Source organism: Dipteris shenzhenensis, chromosome 1 (genome assembly GCF_047967505.1).
Source record: "Dipteris shenzhenensis isolate YYH24624 ecotype China chromosome 1, Dip_SZ_1.0, whole genome shotgun sequence".
In the NCBI taxonomy this organism is placed as follows: Eukaryota; Viridiplantae; Streptophyta; class Polypodiopsida; order Gleicheniales; family Dipteridaceae; genus Dipteris; species Dipteris shenzhenensis.
The window spans coordinates 8,898,900-8,910,073 of NC_141596.1; the positions used below are offsets into that span (position 1 = coordinate 8,898,900).

Below are 11,174 nucleotides of genomic sequence, written 5' to 3' on the forward strand. Positions count from 1 at the left end.
TACATAATGTTGTTGGTCCCAAACTTTGTGCCTAGTGTGAGGAAATTCTTGGACTCTATAGAATTCTCTCCTCAAATTTTGGCACTGTTGGAGGAGTACATGTGTAAATAAGAGTGCACAAGTGTGCATGGGCACTACATCCTAATTTATGGGCTAAAGCATAGAGAAAAGCATTCATCATATAAAGCATCCAATGCCAAAATTGAGGCAATCTTGATTTGTTAATTTAAAAAATTACATTTGAAATTCACAAATGATCAGAATCCAATTCTCCACTATAGCACCCTCTCTAAGGGGGCAGTGCTAAACAAAGGGTTTCTCTCTACTTTCTCTGCCAGTGGTAGATTCCACTGGAGTGGGAATGCACCCTTAGAGTCTTAACCCAAATAATTGGCTTTTCACATTAGGGAGGGAAGTCAATGACTAAAATTCAAAGAAATGCATTGACGGATAAGCTCAAGGGATTGCCAAAAAAGGTGCAGGAGGAAATAGGCAATTATATAGGGAAATGTTGACGAAAGGGGGAGGGATGCACATGTGAGGACAAAGTTGTCATATTATCTTTATATTATAATAAAATGGAAAAAGTTGTCAATGACTAAAAGTCAATGGAGAGCGAAGTCAATGACTAAAAGTCAAAGAAATGATTTGACTGATAAGCCCCGATATGAAATAGGCAATATAAAGAAACATCGAGCAAAGGTGGAGGGACATGCATGTGAGTGACAAAGTTGTCTTTTTATCTAAATATTATAATGAAATGGACAAAGGAGAAGACTTCAAGGTCATTGTGTGTTTTGTGTTGCAATGAGGGCGAAGATGGTATTCCCTAGAGCATCATCCAACCTCATTATACGACATAACATTTAATAATATTGGCAGAGAGAGGGTAGACCTAAAGTATCGGCTATATTCGAGTCCATCGTATGTCTTCTGAATCTCATTATACGAAAAGGAATAGCCTAGAAGCAATGACAACCTATCTAGAAATTTGAAGTAGAGCAACAGAGGTACGGTACGATAGACAAGGGTGAGAAAATCGGAGCCTTCAACATAAGAAAGGAGTAGTAGAACATGAATTCTGTAGAGAACTTGAAGGAGGTGAGAACTACGGAATGAAGGTTAAGGTTAACATAGGGAAAGTGCCCAAGGAGGCATGTAGGTCGTCAGGAGCCTCTCACGCCCAACACGTTTTTTTGTTTTTAAGGGAGAAGGGATGGAGATGTATGGTGACAGGGGGGCATCCTCTTTGGTGGTGAAAGCAACCAGAGTGTCGTTTCTATTGGTTTAACAAGTTGATCTCCGTCCGAGTGTGGATCTAGACCATGATGATGAAGGAAAAGAGGGATGTGAAGGAGAGAAGGAGTTCTCGTATTCCCTAGAGGATCATCCAAGCTCATTATATGACAAACATTTAATAAATATTGGCACATAGAGAGTAGACCTAAAGTCTAGCCCATATTCACGTCCATATTCGTATGGCTTCTCAATCTCACTATACGACAAAGCATTAAGTGAATATTGGCAGAGATCGTGATTCACAAAGGAATACATTTTAACGACGACATCTTTAAAAAAAAAAAAAAATTTGAACAAGGAGTCCCTAGTAGGAGATATGCTCGTGGAGATAGGTCTCAGTCTTTAGGGTAGGCTCCTACTGCTTACGCAAGGTAGGCCACGGGTGCTTGCCCCTTGAATTGGCTCATTTTTGTATATGGTCTTACTTTTGGGACTGACCATCCTCCTCTTTATACAAGCCGGCATGTTTATTTATTTTTTATTTTTTAAAAAGACATCTTATTATATGCGCCTGTCCCTAAAGCCTCGCCCATTTTTGCGTCCATCGTACGTCTTGTTAATTTGAGTAGCTCCAAGTCTCTATAAATTTGCAATCTGAATATGGCTTTGATCATCAGTTCTCGTAGCTGAATCTATTGCATGATCGCTATAGTCATAGAGCAGCTCGGCCACTGATTGGTCAACTTCGATCCATCACAAACCATGGAATCAATTCTTTGGAGCTCCCTTGCATCATACTATGTGCTCTCCCTTCCCGCATTTATCTTAGCCTTGGCTTGGTTATACTTCAATTACGTATCCCGCCAACGGCTTCCTCCTAGTCCTCTTTGCCTGCCCGTCATCGGTCACCTGCACCTCCTAAGCTCCATCCCTCATCAATCACTTGACAACCTCTCGCAAAAATATGGTCCGATCTTGTTTCTCAGGTTGGGGAGTAGAGCTACTGTTGTGGTTTCTTCCGCTGCCCTCGCCAAGGAATTTCTTCATGTTCATGACGAGGAGTTTGCGAATAGGCCTCGTCTAGAGATCGGTAACCGTGTCTTCTACGGAAGTCAAGCTTCCGCTTTCATGGAATACACTGCAAAATGGCGGGATATTCGCAAGTTGTATGTGCAAGAGATCTTGTCCGCCAAAAGCACACGACTGTACAAGAACTTGAGAGACGAAGAAATTTCTTCCCTTCTGCAGGCAGTCGAAAAGGAGTGTGGTTCAGCTCTGCAGATTTCGACAAGCGCCTTCCGTTTCACTATGGACGTCATGACACGCACGTTGTTCAGCGAGAGGTCGGAGGGGCGACTCTCATGTTTCGTAGACGTGCTAGCAGAGTTAAGCGAGCTGTTCGTGAAACCAATCATGGGAGATGTCATTCCTTATCTTAAGTGGCTCGACCCTGGTGGATACAAAAAGAAGATAGACGCTCTGGTCCGGCTTCTCGACGCAGTGCTGGAGGAAATTGTGAATAACCGCGTGCAGGAGATGGAGGATGGAGGAGCAACGCCTAAGGACTTGCTCACCTCTATGTTGGATTTCAACAAGAAAATCGATGCCTCGGACACGACTGCCGTGAAGGCAATGCTCTTGGTAAATCAGTCAACAATTGTCGTATTCTTCTTTAGCTCGAAGTTTTAATACGCCGCGATTCTGCCCACGAATTGTTAGGATCGATCGTCAACGTGTGCGCAGCGTTTACGCATTGCACGCGTGATTGCTTGTTTGAGTGCTCACTCATCGTTTGAACTTCGTTTGTTTTCCAGCACTTGTATTCAAAAGTGTGCAATTGACGCAGGAACTCGTGGCGGCCGGCACGAAAACGACAAGCACGTCAGTGGAATGGGCCATGGCTGAGCTCCTTCGAGCGCCGGAGAAGATGACGAAGCTCCAAGCGGAGCTGGATGCAGCAGTAGGATTAGAGAGGCAAGTGGAAGAGTCCGATTTTTCAAATCTATCATATCTGCACGCAGTGATGAAGGAGACATGGAGGCTGCATCCACCATTGCCCTTGCAACTTCCACACCAAGCCAAGCAAGCGACAGAGGTGGCAGGCTATGTGCTGCCTCCCAACACTAGGCTCATTGTGAACTTGTGGAGTATGGGTAGAGATACCAACGTGTGGGACAAAGCTTCTCAGTTCATGCCTGAGAGGTTCTTGGGCAACGGCCAAGCTGCCCATATGGGAGTGTCCGGGCAAAGCTATGAATTGTTGCCATTTGGCACTGGTAGACGCTCTTGCCCCGGCATCCACCTTGGCAATGCCATGGCCACCCTTAGTGTGGCAAACCTCGTGCATAGCTTCCATTGGAAACAAGCTTCATCGTTCTCTCTAGAAGAGTCACATGGCCTCACTGCAACTCTTGCAAATCCCCTTTGTGCCATCCCCACGCCTCGTCGCATTTTGTAAAGCCGTTGATTGTAGACCCGCTTTGTGCCATCCCCATGCCTCATTGCTTCGTCACCTTTTACAAAACTATTGATGTTGCTATGCCATGAAAGACTATCCACAAACCCAATACTAGACCCTTCCATGCTCTCCCACTCTGCTTGTATCGTCCTTTATATATATTCACAATACGAGTAGCATGACCCATCTATGATGGATTAAGACTTTCACTTCTTTGAAAAAGAAGAATCCTAAAGCTTCCACCACAACATGAAATACACAATGCTACACACAAGTATACAAGAAATTAAAAATGCATTGCATCTGCTTATGCTCAAGTGTTACATTGAGTGTCCTCTACACTATATCTACATAGAGCTACCCTAATCAAGAAGATGTTGTCTATGTGCTCGTGCTATCTTGAGAGTACATTGAGAATGCATATCCTTACGACTACTAATAAAATAGTTTTTACCTACACAAGGTATAACTAGAGGACAAAAACTTGACGCTAACAACACATTAGGAACAGATTAGAAAGCCTTGAACAAAACTTAAACTGGTCCTCTTGTACTTTTTTCATGAGAGAAGGCCAATATATAGGCACTTGATACATACATGCAAGCCAAGCTCCACTAATTTATCCATTGATTTCTCGATCAGCATCTCTCAATCACACCACACTCCTAGATTCACCCATTCACACCTATACTAACGGACACATCATCAGTCACACCTAACTCAAGCACAACTACACACAAATGTGTGTTCACACACTCACTCATGTGATCACACTCACAACCACATACCGTGTAATCCTTGGTATTGACCCCAGTACATCAATTTATCCCATCATGTACCCCCCCATGCCACAAAGTGATGACCTCAACCCTTGTAGTAGTCCATGGGAAACATCAAGGCTTGCCCACCTCTAGTGGACAACACTCATGATCCCAACCTGGAACTCACTCTTGTTGCATCAGCAGTAGACTCATTTGGGCATCTTCACCCCAACATGATCTCACTCTTACTTTGGTCTTTTGGTTTACGATTGGGAGAATGGACAATGACTATGCATGGGAAATTCACATAAGACTAGCAATCATTTGAGGGGGATATCCTAGGGCAGAGAACCCTTATACATAGAAAATTCTAAGTGTAAGATGTTGGGAAATTCCCCCCCTTGATGGCAATCATTTTTTGGCATCGTTTCCAAGCCTCCATTGTATCAGACTGATAAACTTGCTTGTCCATTGTATTGTACTCAGTGTCGATGAAGCAAAGATTTCCTTCTAGGCAAGGTCTTTCCACATGGGTAGTGTCTATTGCCTAACAACGTTTGACAAAGAGACTCAAACAAGTGGAACTTGAGAACATATTCTTTGAGAGCACAATCATCATGTCATCCCCATATAGATGCCAAGAAGTTGCATACATCATCAGATATGTTGCATAGACCACTAAGTCATCTCCATAATTGCAAAGTACAATGACACCCATGAGTACCATAACTGAGTTCTAATGCTCGAGAAGAGTCAATATACTAGAAACCTAAAAAGCCCCAATTTTTAGTTGACTTGGTTAACCATTTCACAGCTAAAACTATCCAAAATAGCAATCAGAGATAGTAACAACTTGGAGGGCTGAATTTGCACAATTGGAAGACCTAATGAAAGGGACTTTTATGCCAAAATAAAGCTTATATACTAGAGAATATCAACTTAGAGGATAGCTGAAATGTGCCATGTTGTCTATGAGAACTGCTTCAAAATTAATTGGTTTTTCTTTTATTTCTCCCTTGTCTATGGACCAAATGTACTCAAACTTGAAGAATAGCTAGCTTATAAATTCTCCCAACTATACCTAGGACGGCTGGTCCAAAGTTTTACTTATATAGGTTGTGTGTGGAAAAAGTTTATCGGGCAATAATCATTTTGCCATGCTAAGAAAGCACAATTTCCAAAAACCCTCTAGAGTCGAAGTGCGCCTATATGAGGGGAATCTATGGATGAAAGGGTTTGGGAATGGTCACCTACATTTGTAAAATTTGAAGCTCCAAGATCCAGAAAGGGGCAAAAATATAAGGAAGGATGGAGAAGATGATGACGTGGCTAAAAATGGCTCAAGGAGGGCATGGTGGTTCTACTTCCACATGTTGGATCATGGATAAGCAACAATATGAGAGTGGAACAACCAAAATAAGTCTTGTACTTCAGTCATAAGAGAAGGCCAATATATAAGCACTTGATACATACATGATGCGTCAAATGTTGTTTGCTTGGGTGTATCCATTTGGGTTAGGTTTACGGAATTTTCTGTATATAGGTATCTTGCATGGCCCATAACTTATACATTGCTCAATGGAATTCGACAAACTTTGTCTTCAAGTTGTAGTACACCTTCCAAACTTGAACATGAAAGCAAAAAACTTTGGAACGAGATCATTAAAGCATTACAAGTGCTATGTTGCATGTGAAGCATGCATCCTGAAGACTATAGGATATAGAAATGTATTCAAAAACATCAAAATTTTGTTCTATACATACATGAAACCAAGTAATCATTGAAAAAGTACACTACGTGAGCTTCTCTCAACCCAAGGACACACCTAAATGAGACCATTAGGCATGGATTAATAGGCCTCCAATGTTGTGCTAAAGTGATGCATACCCATTTGAGGGCACGCTTCATGAATGTTTTCCGATTTGTTGAAAACCAAAACGGATTGAAAATTTGCAATCCAAAGTAGTGGGACTACTGCATGGTGGTCTTAAAACATTGATAGTTGTTGGTATTGGTATCTAGACTCACCAACACTATTTATAATTTTGAACTATTTCTTTTTCCATGCGCTTGATTTCTATATAGCTCATAAGCATGCCAAAGGTGATTGCATTTCATAATACAGAGCATTTGTGTTTTGAAGCATTTTAGGCCACATTGCACTTGTTTAGGATATCTAATTCTGTTGATGTGTATCACTAGAGGGGGGAGAACCAACGGCTAAAATTTCTGCTATTCCCACAAATTTCAAATTTTCACATCTCCCGCTGATCAAATCTTGGAAGATTAAGTACTTGCAACATGCCCCTGCCTTGCAAATGCCCTCCAACCCACATGCACCTTGACGTGACCTTGCGTAGACTTTGGTTTGGAATTGTCTTCTGTCGGGTAAGTTGTCTTCTATTATTTTCTTGCCTCACTAGATAGCTTCTCTGGGTCCATTTTGGACTGATCATGGCCATGGTGTCAATGGCAACATGTAGCTCATCATGGCTTGCAAGAGAAGCAGACAAAGGATGCAAGACAAGAAAGCTGAAAAGCCTCTGGTCAAGGCACAAAGAATAGATTGTGGGTCGAGGAAAGAATTGGCACGGTATCGAAACAACGGAAGACACTTTTACAACATCAAGGAAGGCAAAAACAACAAGAAGAAAGAAGACTCCTTGCAGAACAGCATTAGGAAGCGATTACAAATGCACTCTTTCGATCATTTCCATCGAAGCACAGAAAAGGAGATGTGGTGTGTCACAGGAGTGTCAAGATTGATGGGGGCATTCGAGACAACAACATCAGGCCATTCAGGTGATTACCAGTCTCGAGTCTTCACAAGCTTTAGCCTACATCCTAAAGTTCGTAGAGTAACAATCCTACCAAGACCTTGGGATACACACCCAAGAGGCGATGCTCTCTAACCTAAGAAATGGCCTACATAAAAAATTTAGAAAAATGGTAGAGTAGACATTAGTGCATGAAATGATTTACTTTTGGAATAGTTTATGTTTGTGTGTATGATTTTCTTAATTTTAGCATATGTATTTATTTATGAGCATGTAACTATAGCTTGTAACTATACCTAAAGAAAAAGTCAATGGGCCAGTTGGAGGTCCACTTAAGCCGACCTGTAACAAAACTCGTTTGTTGATGAATATTATTATACCACATGCCAGATGGAGGTTCGCTTAGGCCGACCTGGAACATATCGTATGTGGTTAAAATTCATACTTTATAGTACTAAAACTCTACAAACTAGTATCTAAGAGTGATGAGGAAATATTTGACTTTGAGCCGATTGCGGGCTTGCTTATGCCGGCCGTTTGCATCTCGCTCGAAGTCTAGCCAGTTGTGGAGCTTGCATTTGCCAGCTCATAGCAACTCGCAAAATTATATTGCGTATGTGTGGAAAGATAGTGATATACATAGGTTCACTATCCTTATGTTTTATAGATTATTAGGTGAAACAAATTAGATATGAATATATTACATATGTTTTAATTTGTAGCTTTTATTAGAACTCAAACACCATAGTACATATATACATAGAAAAAAACAATATTGAGGATTGAGGATATTAGGTTAACAATTTCTCCTAGCTTAAAAAGTAGTAGTAAAACATTTTCTCATAGCTTAGAAAGTAGTAGTAAAATTATTTATAAGTACTTGTGTAAGTGATGCTAGCTACTGCACCAGTGTGTGTAAAAACCGACATCCGTCAATAGAGCATGATGTTGTGGATGATCATGGTGCAGATAGATGCTTACTTGAGAGAGAGTGGAACATGGGAAAAGGAAATTTGCCATCCCATGCCTATTTCAAGAGGTAGATTACCACGTTCACAATCATCCAATTATGTCAAGAGGGACAAGACAATTGGATGATTTCTCTCTTTTGAGGTCTAGCAAGCTTGCATGGAGTATTCTAAGTCAGTGTTCCAAAAAGCCACATTGATTTTGGACATAGAACTACAAATGATTCAAGATAATGTGATGTGTCATAGATCCTAAATGATATGGTAGTATCCAGAACATGATTACTAATGTGAATATACATAGAACTTATATAAGCTTTTGTATGTTTCTCTTACAACCTTTATTGGAAGCATGGCTCCAGAAAAACAAGGAAGGAATCCAAAAAAGGCTCGCGTTACATTACGATGTTGCCTTACAAGAAGTGGAAATGCAACTTTTGTCATGAAGAGTACTCAGGCTCCGGCACAAGAATGCAAAAGCATTTCTTGGGTGATAGCAACAAATAGATTAGAAAATGCAAGGGGCCAGGAGCCAGGAGTTGAGAGAGTTATAGCCACTCTAGGCTGCCAAATGCCTAAAAGTATGGACAACCAAGTAGATGATATAGTCGCACGTCACTAATCCTAGCCTCAAGAACATATGCCTGATGATTTACTCACACCTCCAGCTAGTCAATCTGTAGATGTGCCACCTCAAAGTAGTGGTGTGGCCTCATTCACACAGATGGCAAGCTGCTCTATGAAGTATATGGATAGTAGACAATGTAGTGACATTTCTCGTTCGCAATCGCATGCGCATCCGCATCAAAGATCTTTGGAAGACTCATTTAGACAATAATATATAGAGAAAGTGCAACAAGATGTTTTTTAGGCCATTTGTTGCACTACTTACCCCCACTAAGCATGGTTCAAAACCCGCATTGGAAGAGAGCTATGACATCTGTAGCAAAGGCAGGTCCAGGATTTACCCAAAATCATGTCTATAAACACTTTTGTAGAAGAAATGTTTTCCATTTCACACACCATTTATGACTTATTCTAGAAAATATAAAACAGTCTATAAATTTCCACAACCGAAAGCTAGTTTTTGCAAAAATCAGAGTAAAAATGACTGCGTGTAATCTCAGTTTTGTTTTTGACGGTAAAACCACGCTCCTACCTCTCAATCTATCACTGATTAGTATGGGAGATATTATGGGATGCTTAGCTTTTTCTTTAGCAACCCTTTCTAGCCCAATAAGCACTAAGATTGAGTGGATTCATGTCACAAGCTGCTCCCACAAAATTGGGCATTCAACCTCTTCTTAGCAGGATTCCATTCAGCAAAACCACTTTATCTTTTCATAATCCATCACTTGGGCTGACTTAGCAATCTCCCACAAAGCCCACAGATGCACTCACAACTGAATATCATGATGAAATGAGCAAAATTGGAATTTCTCTTCTCTCTCGTGTCGCTAGTCTATGTATTTCCTCTGTTCTTTGTATTTTTCCATCCATAACTACTTTAGTCTCCACATTAAAACACAACCATTGGATCTTGAGTACTTAAATAGCTGCCATGTGCCCCTCTCTCACACCCCTTCATTTCTCCACCTTTTTACCACTCCAAATCCACAATTGAATGCATTTTTGCTCATTTTTGCAACCTCCATAACTTTCAATCCATAACTCAGATTGCAACACTGTAAAAAGTAAAAGTGATCACACGTCATGATTTCCCCCACACTTAAATGTGGAGCGTTCTCACAAACATCAAACTCGGACATCCATCACTTCATCATTACCGCAACAATCATCTTGTCCATCAAATCTGCCACACAATCAATACACCAATAAACCATTCCAAATATAGCACTCACTCTCATATCGCATCACCACATAACAACACACCAATACCACATAAAAACATTCACACATAACACACCTCATAGCATCACATCACTCAATACACATGTCATTGTCTCTCAACACACATCACCACTCACAACAACATACCTCATCATTCACCTGCAGGTAATACTGGATAGCATAACTAAACTACATTTCCACATAGGCATGCTAAAAAGAAAATCAGTAAAACTAACCCATCTTTGAAACTAAGGTAGAACCATCCACACTTAAATACTACTCAAATTCATTTCTATGGTTATGACCTGAGTCTTTAGCACACATCTACTCATGAAAACCATCTCAAAGCCACATATTACACCTCATAGAGAGATCACAAACAATAAAAAATCCCTCATTTTCCATGTTTTTTGTGTTCTTCCTATTCATTCATGTTCTTTTTTTCCCTTATCTCTTTTGACACAAGGTCCTAACCCATGAAAACCAAGGCATCGGCCCCAAGCCTACCAAGAATCTTACATGCCATTTGTTATCTTTTTAATCTTTTATTTCCCATTTTTCCACCAAAGTTTCACCCTATAAAGGTCAAGGCATCGGCCCTAGGCCTACCAAGAATCTTTATGGCGATGATTATCTTCTTGGCTCATTCTTATTTTTTGTTTCTTTTTTTTTAAACACCACTTAGTATTTATTTCATAAGTTCATCCTTCTCACTTGTAATCTACCTATGAAATGAGAATATGAAACCTCAAAATAACTTCAGTCAAAATGTGGCCAAAGCACTTGGCATACGCCTTTGACATGCCTCAAATAGAATCTAAGCATGGCTAAAACTACCTAGCCTCTTAAAATGGAAAAGCTTTAGCAATCCTCTATCTAGCCACCCAAAATGGAATGTATTCTAGCTATGATTGATCAAAGCAAGCACTCATACGTCCAGTTACACACCACATTCATACTCCTCTCACACAGATACATAAACATAAAAACTCACATGCATTGTTTGTTACCATCACATTTTCACTCGCACTCATACATGCATAATTCATTCAATCACTCATTCTTACAAACATTCACACACAATTCACTCAATCACATTCACACATTCTTTCATACACA

General features: G+C 40.5%; 1 pseudogene; it reads left to right on the forward strand.

Moving 5' to 3' along the window:
• Window positions 1–2,001: 2,001 nt before the first annotated feature.
• LOC147905333 (cytochrome P450 750A1 pseudogene) lies at window positions 2,002–3,697 on the forward strand (annotated as a pseudogene).
• Window positions 3,698–11,174: the final 7,477 nt, after the last annotated feature.